Below are 10706 nucleotides of genomic sequence, written 5' to 3' on the forward strand. Positions count from 1 at the left end.
ATTATTCAAAGTTTAGTCTTTCATGTGCGGATGTGCCCTCTATCCATGAAAATACTTATCAGTATTTGCATCAAATAAAAAAATATCTTAAAACCTACATAAATAAAACTGGAAATACATATGAATTTAATCATGTTTAATTAGTAATACACATGTTATATGCAAAATATACAGTATAGTAATATCATGATTTATTTGCTTGATTTAAACATCGACTACAAAAAAATAATTTTTTCTTCCCTCCTACCAAGACGACAGAACTTGGAGTTACGGAGATAATATCTGCTAAATAGCTGTCAGTTACAATGAAGCCAGAAGGAACTATTAGTCATGAATCTGGAAATATATATAATAGAAGAAAACAAATTAAATAATGTTTCCATGAATGAAATCGTCAAAATAAATTACTCGTATATCATATTACCCAATGCTCATTAATATTTCTGTATACGGTAGGACAGGCTCGAAACATGACAATGCAAGACTGAAGATCGGTCCCAAGTCACACCGGGTTAGAATTCGGGGTCAAAACATTTGCCTTCGAGAATATTGAATCCGAGACCCCGGAATCGACCCTAACCCCGAATGAGTTCGGAGAAACATTGTTAGCATAACCAACAGAAGACCGAAATATCCGTAACCGGACAGATGTTGCGGCGGGTATCTCGACGCGTATCAGTAAAGAACCGCCAATCAGCAAATCAAATTTTTTTTACCTTTTATAGAATTGTATCTAAAGTATGACTCTTTTACTATATAAAAGGGGGTCTAATAATTCATTGAACACATTGTAACACGCACTCCAAAGTAATACATCATTATTATTTCTCTTTAAACTTTTGTTCTTCTGTATCTGATCGAATCATACCTTGCTCGAGGGTGATTAACCTTCCAAGGCTAAGACTATTTAATTCACGCAGTTTGCATTTACTTTACCATTATTTATTTCGATTGCAATTTAATTTATCGTTTTGTGTCATGTTAGTCTATGTATCCTTAAAATCACTTACAAATTCAATTGTTATCCGATTTTGAGGGTAAACTAAATTTTTTTTTTAGTGTTAAGCGTGTAACTACTTATTTTTCTCTTCTTTTTCTAAATTTACTTTCATCCCTTCAATCCTCTTCTTTTTTACTTGAATCAAATGCGAGATTAGTGTTAATGACACGGAAATATTATCTCTACTAAAGTAGAATGTCAAATTTTAAACTCTTTTGTCATTAAGTAAAACTGAAGTTACTAACCTTATCAATTAGCATAATAAATTGTAGAAAAGAAACAAATAAAGCAATTCCACATCGAATTCTCAACCTTATTTTATCATCATAATTAAAGATTAATCTTCTTAACTTATACGATACTGCGAGGTTAATCGTGGAAGACTTATATAGCCGGTTAGGTTAAGTTTCTCAGCATGCCAAAATTATTTTTATTTTTTTAAAAGTGCTTTTTTCCTCGAATTGAGGTGTTTGGCCAAATTTCTTTTTGAAACAAAAGTGTTTTTGGCTAGAAGTAGAAGCAGTTTTGAAAAAGCAGAAAAAATAGTTTCTCCCCAAAAGCAGAAGTAGAAGTAGTTTTGACTTTTTTTTTTACCAAAAATATCCTTTGCAAAATATTATATATACCAAAATAATCATACGTAGTTTAAACAATTAAATAATATAAAATTACTTTTGGGATGAACTTTCATATTTATTAGATGATTTTTGATATATTTAAATTATCTTGAAAGAATAAAGTACTTTTCAATTTTATTTTTATATTTTACTTAAATAAAATAAAAAATTTAATTATTATCTTTAATAATAAAAATTTATAATTATTTATCTACTTATATAATATTAACTATTAAGCAAACCTCTTCATGTCCTTATTTGTAATTTGACACATAAAAGCACATTTTGAAAAGCTTGGCCAAACACAAATTATTGTTCAAAAGTGTTTTTCAAATTGATTAATCATACACAAACTGTTTTTCTCCAAAAATACTTTTTTAAAAAGTATTTTTGAAAAAAGCACTTCTCAAAATAAACTGATTTTTTCTGGCCAAACCGGCTAACAGTGACTTGTGGACTAATGAAAAATCAAAGTCCCTATCACCGGTCAAAATCAATCCACTTTGATCAACTAACACTCCAACTTAATTACCTATTAGGGGTCGTTTGCATTAGTTACCGGAATAAGAATACTAATCTCGATATAAAATTTAGAATCATATTTCTCTCTCTCTCTTTTTTTTTTTGTTTTTTTTGTAAAACTAGAAAATCCACAGTTGCTATCTTTCGAGTATGCTCTCGGTAAACCTCACCTGAGTGCAGTAGCTCGCGAATCACACTGGACAAGTAAATCGTACTAAACAAGGGCGAGGTTGACCGAGAAAGCAAGAATGTAGGGGGTTTTAAACTTGCGACTTTCCATCTGGGAATCTCCTGCTCAAACAACTCGGCATGAGATTAGCTAATAATGATATAAATTTTATACTAAAATCTTAATTATAGCTATCCCATATTGAATGACATGAGATTATAATTCCGGATAGGAATTATAATTCCAAATTATTTCAAGCCAAACAACACTTGATTTACTTTCAAACTAAACAACCAGTCAACATCAATCCACTTTGATCAACTAAAACTCCAACTTAATTACCTTATCTTACTCTATAAGGACACTTGTACGTCTTCGACTGAATTAAATATTTATTGGGGAGAGAAATTTCAAAAGGGCTCAAAAGGATGCCCTCCGTGATTTTTGCTCCATTACTTTCTAATGGAGTTATGGATGTGTGCCACGTGTTATATAACTTTTTAAGGGTTGAGAAATCAATGAAAAACTCATATTATTTTAATAAAATCTACCCACAAAAGAAAAGTTTAAAAACAAAGAGAGAGAGAGAGAGAAAAGTATTTTTGTTTTTACTCATGTATCCTCGAAAAGCTCTATATTTTCTGCTACACTGATTTATTAAGGTGTGACTATAATAATAATAATAATAAAAAATAAAAAAAATACTCAGTGTAATATCACAAGTAAAGTCTGAAAAAGATATACAGTTTGCTCCTATCTTGTGCAAATAAAAATATGGTTTCTAATAGACATTCGACTCTGAATAATTTCCCAAAAAGAAGATTTTGAAAATACTTTCTAAAACTAAACCAATAGCAAATTCAAGTTGACAATATCTGAAATATTTACAACAATATGTACTAGTGTCATGAAATACTTTATATTTATTTTGAAAATACTTTCTAAAACTAAACCAATAGCAAATTCAAGTTGACAATATCTGAAATATTTACTACAATATGTACTAGTGTCATGAAATACTTTATATTTATAGTTCTAATATTCTTCTCTTTTCCAGCGAATTTAAGATCGTACTAAATGTGCCTAAACCGCTCCACTACATTGAGAGCCCGTTTAAAAAGTCACTTGGTAAATGGAATTGATTTCATACTAGGGTAATAATTACACAACCTAGTAATTATGATGATCTGATTGTTTGTCATAATATAATTACAGAGTAATTACAATCGTACTGTTTGATTGCACAAGTGTAATTATACAATTAGATAAAATTTTAAATGAAGTAATTATCAAAATTTAAAACTTAATATAATAAATATATGCCTATAGATGAATTTTTATAAGTATAAATGACATTAGATTTGATATTTAAGATGCATATTTTTTCTTGAATATATATTAATTAGTAATCATATATTTATAACTAATATTGTACAAATAATTAATATATATTTTCCAAATTAATAATATTTAGTTTAATTAATTATAGAAACTAAAAACATACGTCTTGTAAGAACATCATGGAATGCATATTTGATAAAATAAATTAATATTTATCAATATAATGTCATAACATTATTCAAATATTTGACAAAACTAATCTATCAATTCTAAATAAAAAATGAACTACATGCAATATGAAATAACAAGCCAATACTGCTAAAACAACTAAATTGAAACCATAAATATAATGCAATTTCAAAGTCCGAAAAGTAAAATATAGTTTAACGTATGTTAAATTCCAACATAATAAAAATATGTTCTAATACAACTTAAGTTTAGGAAACATAATAAGTTTATAACCTCATTCAACAAAAAATTTTACTTTAATGACATCACTCATTATATGCTAAGTTTTTTAATGACTCATTATTTCTAATATTAGCAAGTGTAGTTTCAAAAACTAGAATAATAACGCAGTTACGCTAAATGAAGAAAATAAAACAAATAAAAAATAAAATATACAAGCAATTACATGGAATCACAAGAAGTAAAGGTATAGAAATAAAAGATAAATAATGTACAAAAAAATAAATTTAAAAATTTAAAAAGAAATTAAAAAGTAAAAATAAAAATAAAATAATGAAATAAAAAGCTAGAAAGAAAATAAATTACAATAAAAATAAAAAGGAAAGAAATTAAAAAGTAACCTTGTAATTACAAAGTGTAATTACCACCAATTTTTACCTCCCCTTGAGAATTGGAGAGTGTAATTACAGTATTACACCTCTCCAATTATACCCAATTCCAATCTGACCAAGTAATTACTTGGTCACACAAACATGCCAAACTGTGTAATTACATCCAATTACCTCAAATCCATTTATTAGGTGGCTTTCCAAACTGGCTATGAAGTACTAAATGTGCCTAAACCACTCCATACATTGAGTCAATGGCTCTATGAAGCGTTAAATTTATAAAGTAATTTTGAAATATAAATAAATTGTCGATGTCCTTGACCTTACATTACTTCTTCTTCTCCTACTTGTTTTTCCTCTTTTCTTTTTCTTTTGCTTTTCGTTTTCCTCTTTTAGCATTTGACACAAACTGTAACGATCCGATCAGATATTTTTACTTTCTAGATCCACATTTTCTTAAATAAGACTCCTCGTATGTGTTTTTATAATTTTATGACTTACTGGGATGGTTATTTCAGGTTTGGAAGTGTTCAGATTGAAATCGTAACACTTAGTTCCTTAATATTGGCTTAAACGGGTTGAGGTTGACTTGGGTCAACATTTATAGTAAACGACCTCAGAACCGGGATTTGACGGTCCCAATAGGTTTGTATGATGATTTTGGACTTGGGCGTATGTTCGAATCGGGTTTCGGATGACTCGGGAGTGTTTCGGCACTTAATATTGAAAGTTGGCGCATTTGAGGTTTTCAAGTTCTTTAAATTTGATTTGAAGTAAGTTTTAGTGCTATCGAGGTCCGTTTGGGATTCCGTATGGTGATTTAAGACTTGCATGCAAAATTTGGTATCATTCCGAGTTGTCTAAGCATGATTCGACGTGTTCGGAGCAAGTTAAAAACATGAAGTTCGTAATTTGACTCAATTTGGTTTTAGGGTGTGATTCTTAGTTTTGATATTGTTTTACGAGTTTCGAGAGTTCGAGCAGGTCCGTATTATGTTTATGGACTTGTTGGTGCAGTTGGACAGTGTAACGACCCGGCCAGTCGTTTCGAATATTATAATTCCGTTCCCTCATTTACTGCTCAATTTATGTCTTGCAATTGATTTATGACTTATCGGGTCAGTTGGTTCGGGTCCGGAAGGAACTCGGAGTAAAATGAGATATTTAATCTTATAATTGAAAATTTAAGTTAGAAAAGTGGACCGGATATGGACCTATATGTAAACGATCTCATATTTGAATTTTGATGATTTCAATAGCTCCGTATGGTAATTTTGGGCTTAGGAGCGTGTCCGGAATATTATTTGAAAGTCAGTAGAGGAATTAGGCTTGGAATGCCGAAAGTTTAATTTTTGAGAAGTTTGACCGGGGGGTTGACTTTTTGATTTCTGGGTCGGAATACGATTCTGAAAATTTGAATACCTCTGTTATGTTATTTATGACTTGTGTGCAAAATTTGAGGTCAATTAGACGTGATTTGATAGGTTCCGGAGTCGTTTGTAGAAATTAAAAATTTCAAGTTCATTAGGCTTGAATTGGGGTGTAATTCATGATTTTAGCATCGTTTGAGGTAATTTAAGAGTTCGACTAAGTCCGTATGATATTTTAGGACTTGTTGATATATTTGGCCGAGGTCCCGAGGGGCTCGGGTAAGTTTTGGATGGTTAACGGATTAAAAATTTGGACTTGAATAACTCCTGGAATTTTCTGATATCTGATAATGTTTTCCTTCTACGCGATCGCGTGAATGCGTTTGCGATCGCGTAGGCTTATTTGGTTAGTTGGGGTTTTTGTTCTACGCGATCGCGTAGGGATATCTGCGATCACGTATGGTTAATGTGAGGCAGTGGCATTTTGTGCTTCGCGATCGCGTGAAGCAGGATGTGATCGCGTAGCTCTGGGATTTTGTGACTCGCGAATGCGTGACTAAGGTCGCGTTCACGTAGAGTAAGTGGAGCGGAGTAGAAGTCACGCATTTTGTGCTTCTCGATCGCGTGGACTAGTCCGCGATCGCGTATGTCTGTGATGTTGTGCATCGCGATCGCATAGAGTAAAATCTGGGCAATGGAAAATTGTTCTTCGCGATCGCATGGGAATGTTTGAGATCGCGTAGAGGAAATGTCTGGGCAGAGAGTTTAAGTTCTGAAAATGGGACTTCGTCCCATTTTCAGTTTTTGACGATTTGGAGTGAAGTCCCATTTTCAGTTTTTGACGATTTGGAGCTCGGATTGAGGTGCTTTTTGGGTGATTTTCAGAGGAAACAACGGGGTAAGTGTTCTTAACTCAATATTGGTTAAATTACCCGAATCCATGGTTGTTTTTATCATTTAATTAGTGAATTGAGTTGGATAAATTTGAAAACCCTCTTGGTTTAAATTGAAGATTTGAGGGTCGAGTTGGAGTCGGATTTTGGTAAAATTGGTATAGTTAGACTCGTAGTTGAATGGGTTTCCGGATTTTGTAACTTTTGTCGACTTCCGAGACGTGGGCCCCACAGGTAATTTTTGAGCTAATTTTTGAATTTTTATGGAAAATTATTATTTTCTTATGGAATTAATTCTAATAAATTTTATTGACTGAAACGAATTATTTATGACTAGATTCGAGGCGTTTGGAGACCAATTCACGAGGAAAGGGCATTGCAGAATAAGAATTTCACGGCTTGACGTAAGTAACAGTTTTAAATCTGGTCCTGAGTGTATGAAACCCCGAATTTTGGTATCATGCGATTATTTTGGAGGTGACGCACATGCTAGGTGACGGATGTGTGGGCGTGCACCGAGGGGATTGTGAATTGGTCCATCCCAGAAAACTGTAAAGTTGAATAATTTATTGTTAGCTATATGCTCTCTATATGTTGATAATATTTGACTGTAAATCATGTTAGAAATCATGCTTAGGCTATATGATAGTACTGTTGGGACCCACATAGGTCGCGTACTTATTGAATTGCCTGCTAAATGCTATATGTACTTAGTCTCAGTTTTTACTTGCACATTTTATCTCAGTCTCTGTTATTATTATTGATACATCATATCATTATTATTTGGGCTGATTTCATGATTATTGAGAGCCCGAGAGTCTAGAGAGATTTATGACTGAGTGAGGCTGAGGGCCTGATAGTGAGATATTGATACTATAGCACGTGAGTTGGCCGTGCAGATCCTTATTTTATATTATAGCACGTGAGTTGGCCGTGCAGATCCTTATATTATACTATAGCACGCGATTTGGCCGTGCAGCACGTGAGTTGGTCGTGTATATCCAGATATTTATATTATAGCACGTGAGTTATCCGTGCAACACGTGAGTTGTCCGTGCAGATTATAGAGCTTAGGCTGTAAGAGCCCCTCCGGATTCTGTACACCCCCAGTGAGTGCGGGTACCCATTGAGAGTGAGTGATGAAGGCTGGGAGCCGAGGGAGTGATGAGGGCTGGGAGCCCAGTGAGTGATTATTGTCCTGAGAGGTTGTACTTGATTTTCATTTGTTGTTGCTTTTAGTTGCTATCTGTCATTGTCGTGAAATCTCTGAAAGATTTTTGATATACGGATTACATGAACAGGAACTGTATAAAAATTGATTTGACATTAAACTATCAGATTTGATAGTATGTTTATTCTTTGCTGGAATTACTGGAAATAAACCATAACTGTTTAGCTCGTTACTATCTTCAGTTCCTTATTTATTATTGTTACTTGCTGAGTTGGTTGTACTCATACTACACCCTGCACTTTGTGTGCAGATCTAGGTATTCCCGGACATAGCGGGTGTTGATCCTTTCACGCGGTTGATTTTCAGGAGATTTTGAGGTAGCTGTCGTGTTCTGCAGACCTTGTCTCTCCTTCTCTATCTCTTTGTTCACTGTATTTGATCTCAGACTATTATAGACTATATTTTTCAGACTTGTATTCATATTAGATGCTCATGTACTCAGTGACACCAGGATTTGGGGAGTGTTTGTATTGTATTTAAATATTATATTTTCAATCTTGAGAGAAAATATGGTTTATTGAGATTTTCGGCTTTCCTAGTATTGAGATAGGCGTCATCATGACAGATGAGATTTTGGGTCGTGACAAGTTGGTATCAGAGCCTAGGTTACATAGGTCTCACGAGTCATGAGCAGGTTTAGTAGAATCTTGCAGATCGGTATAGAGACGTCTGTACTTATCTTCGAGAGGTTGTAGAACCCTTAGGAAAATTTCACTTTCTTGTATTTTGTCGTGCAAATTTGTTGATTCTGGAAACTAAATTTCTGCTATTCTATTCTCTCACAAATGGTGAGGACACGTACTATCGGATCGGACGGTCTGCCACCAGTTAGGGCTGCGAGAGGACGGGGCCGTGGTAGAGGCCGGGGCCGAGGTAGAGGTCGAGGTGTAGCTCGTACCACATTTGGAACAGCACCTGTAGTACCACTAGTTGTTCCATCTCAGGAGAAAATTTCAGATATAGTTGAGCCGAAAGGATCAGCTCAGGCACCAGCTGTGCCCATTGAGATTGCAGGCATTCAGGAGACTTTGGCCTAGATATTGGCACCCTGCACTGGTCTTGCTCAGGTGGTTTCGGCTCAGGCCACACCTGCCATTTCTCAGGCTGGGGGAGGTACTCATACCCCCGTTTCCCGTACTCCGGACCGGTTGCAGCTGCTCATGCCCCGGTAGTTCCTGTTATGGCAGATGATGAGCAGAGGAGACTTGAGAGATTTGAGAGGCTTCGACCTCCACCATTTAGTTGTACTGAGTCAGAGGATGCTCAGGATTTTCTGGATAGGTGTCAACGAATACTTCGGACAGCGGGTATTCTGGAGACCAGTGGGGTCTCATTCACTACTTTTAAGTTTTCTGGGTCCGCACTCAGATGGTGGGAGACTTACGAGAGACGTAGTCCTGTTGGCACAGCACCCCTTACTTGGCATCAGTTCTCCGTGGTCTTTTTGGAGAAGTTCGTACCTCAGTCCCGCAGAGAAGAGCTGTGCATACAGTTTGAGCAGCTTCGCTAGGGTGATATGTCCGTGACGCTGTACGAGATGAGATTTTTTGAGTTGGCTTGTCACGTAGTCTGGTTGGTTCCCACTGATAGGGAGAGGATTAGGAGGTTCATTGATGGCCTCACATATCAGCTGCGGTTACTTATGACTAGGGAGAGAGTATCTAGTGCTATTTTTGATGAGGTAGTGGACATTGCTCGGCAGATAGAGATGGTTCGTAGCTAGGAATGCGGAGAGAGAGAGAGGTTAAGAGGCCTCATGGTCTGGGTGAGTACAGCGGTGTTCCTTCAGGGGGTAAGTTTTACCGTGGTAGGGGCCGTTCTTACAGACACGCTCAGACGGGTCGTCTAGCTCATTGTGGTGCATCATCTAGCCATGGTTCTTACAGTGCTCACTCAGGCCAGTCCTCATTCAGTGCACTACCAGCGTAGAGTTCTCATCATACCTCATCCGCACATGCTTCTGCAGGTCATCCCTCGGGGTATCAGGAGCAGCAGTTCCGTCAGAAGAAAGGTTGTTTTGAGTGCGGAAAATTTGGTCATTTCAAGAGAGAGTGTCCTCGGCTATTGAGTGGAGTTTCACAGCAGAGTTCTCGACCGACGACACCAGTACCAGTAGTTACACCACTTGCCCTACTATCTCGGGGTGGGGGTCAGGCAGTTAGGAGTCGCCCAAGAGTGGGAGGCCGATCAGGAGATGGGCAGGCTCGATTCTATGCTTTTCCTGCCAGGCCAGATGTTGTTTCCTCAGACGTAGTGATCACATATATTGTTTCAGTGTGCCACAGGAAGGCTTCTATATTATTTGACACTCGTTCCACTTATTCATATGTATCATCATATTTTGCTCATTATCTGGATATGCCCTGTGAGTCCTTAGTTTCACCTGTTTGTGTATCTACACCAGTGTGCGATATTATTACTGTGTATATCGTGTATCGGTCGTGTGTGGTAACTATTGGGGCACTAGAGACTAGAGTTGATCTCTTATTACTCGATATGGTTGATTTCGATATAATCCTGGGTATGGATTGGTTATCTCCATGTCATGCTATTCTGGATTGTCACGCAAAAATCATGACGTTGACGATGCTAGGGTTGCCAAAGGTTGAATGGAAGGGTTCTCTAGATCTTGTTCCTAGCAGGGTAATTTCTTATTTGAAGGCCCAACGTATGGTTGGAAAGGGATGCTTGTCATATTTGGCCTTTGTGAGAGATGTTGATGCAGATGCTCCTATTATTAATTCAGTACCGGTTGTGCGAGACTTT

The sequence above is a fragment of the Nicotiana tomentosiformis genome, chromosome 11 (assembly GCF_000390325.3).
Source record: "Nicotiana tomentosiformis chromosome 11, ASM39032v3, whole genome shotgun sequence".
NCBI classification, from domain to species: Eukaryota; Viridiplantae; Streptophyta; class Magnoliopsida; order Solanales; family Solanaceae; genus Nicotiana; species Nicotiana tomentosiformis.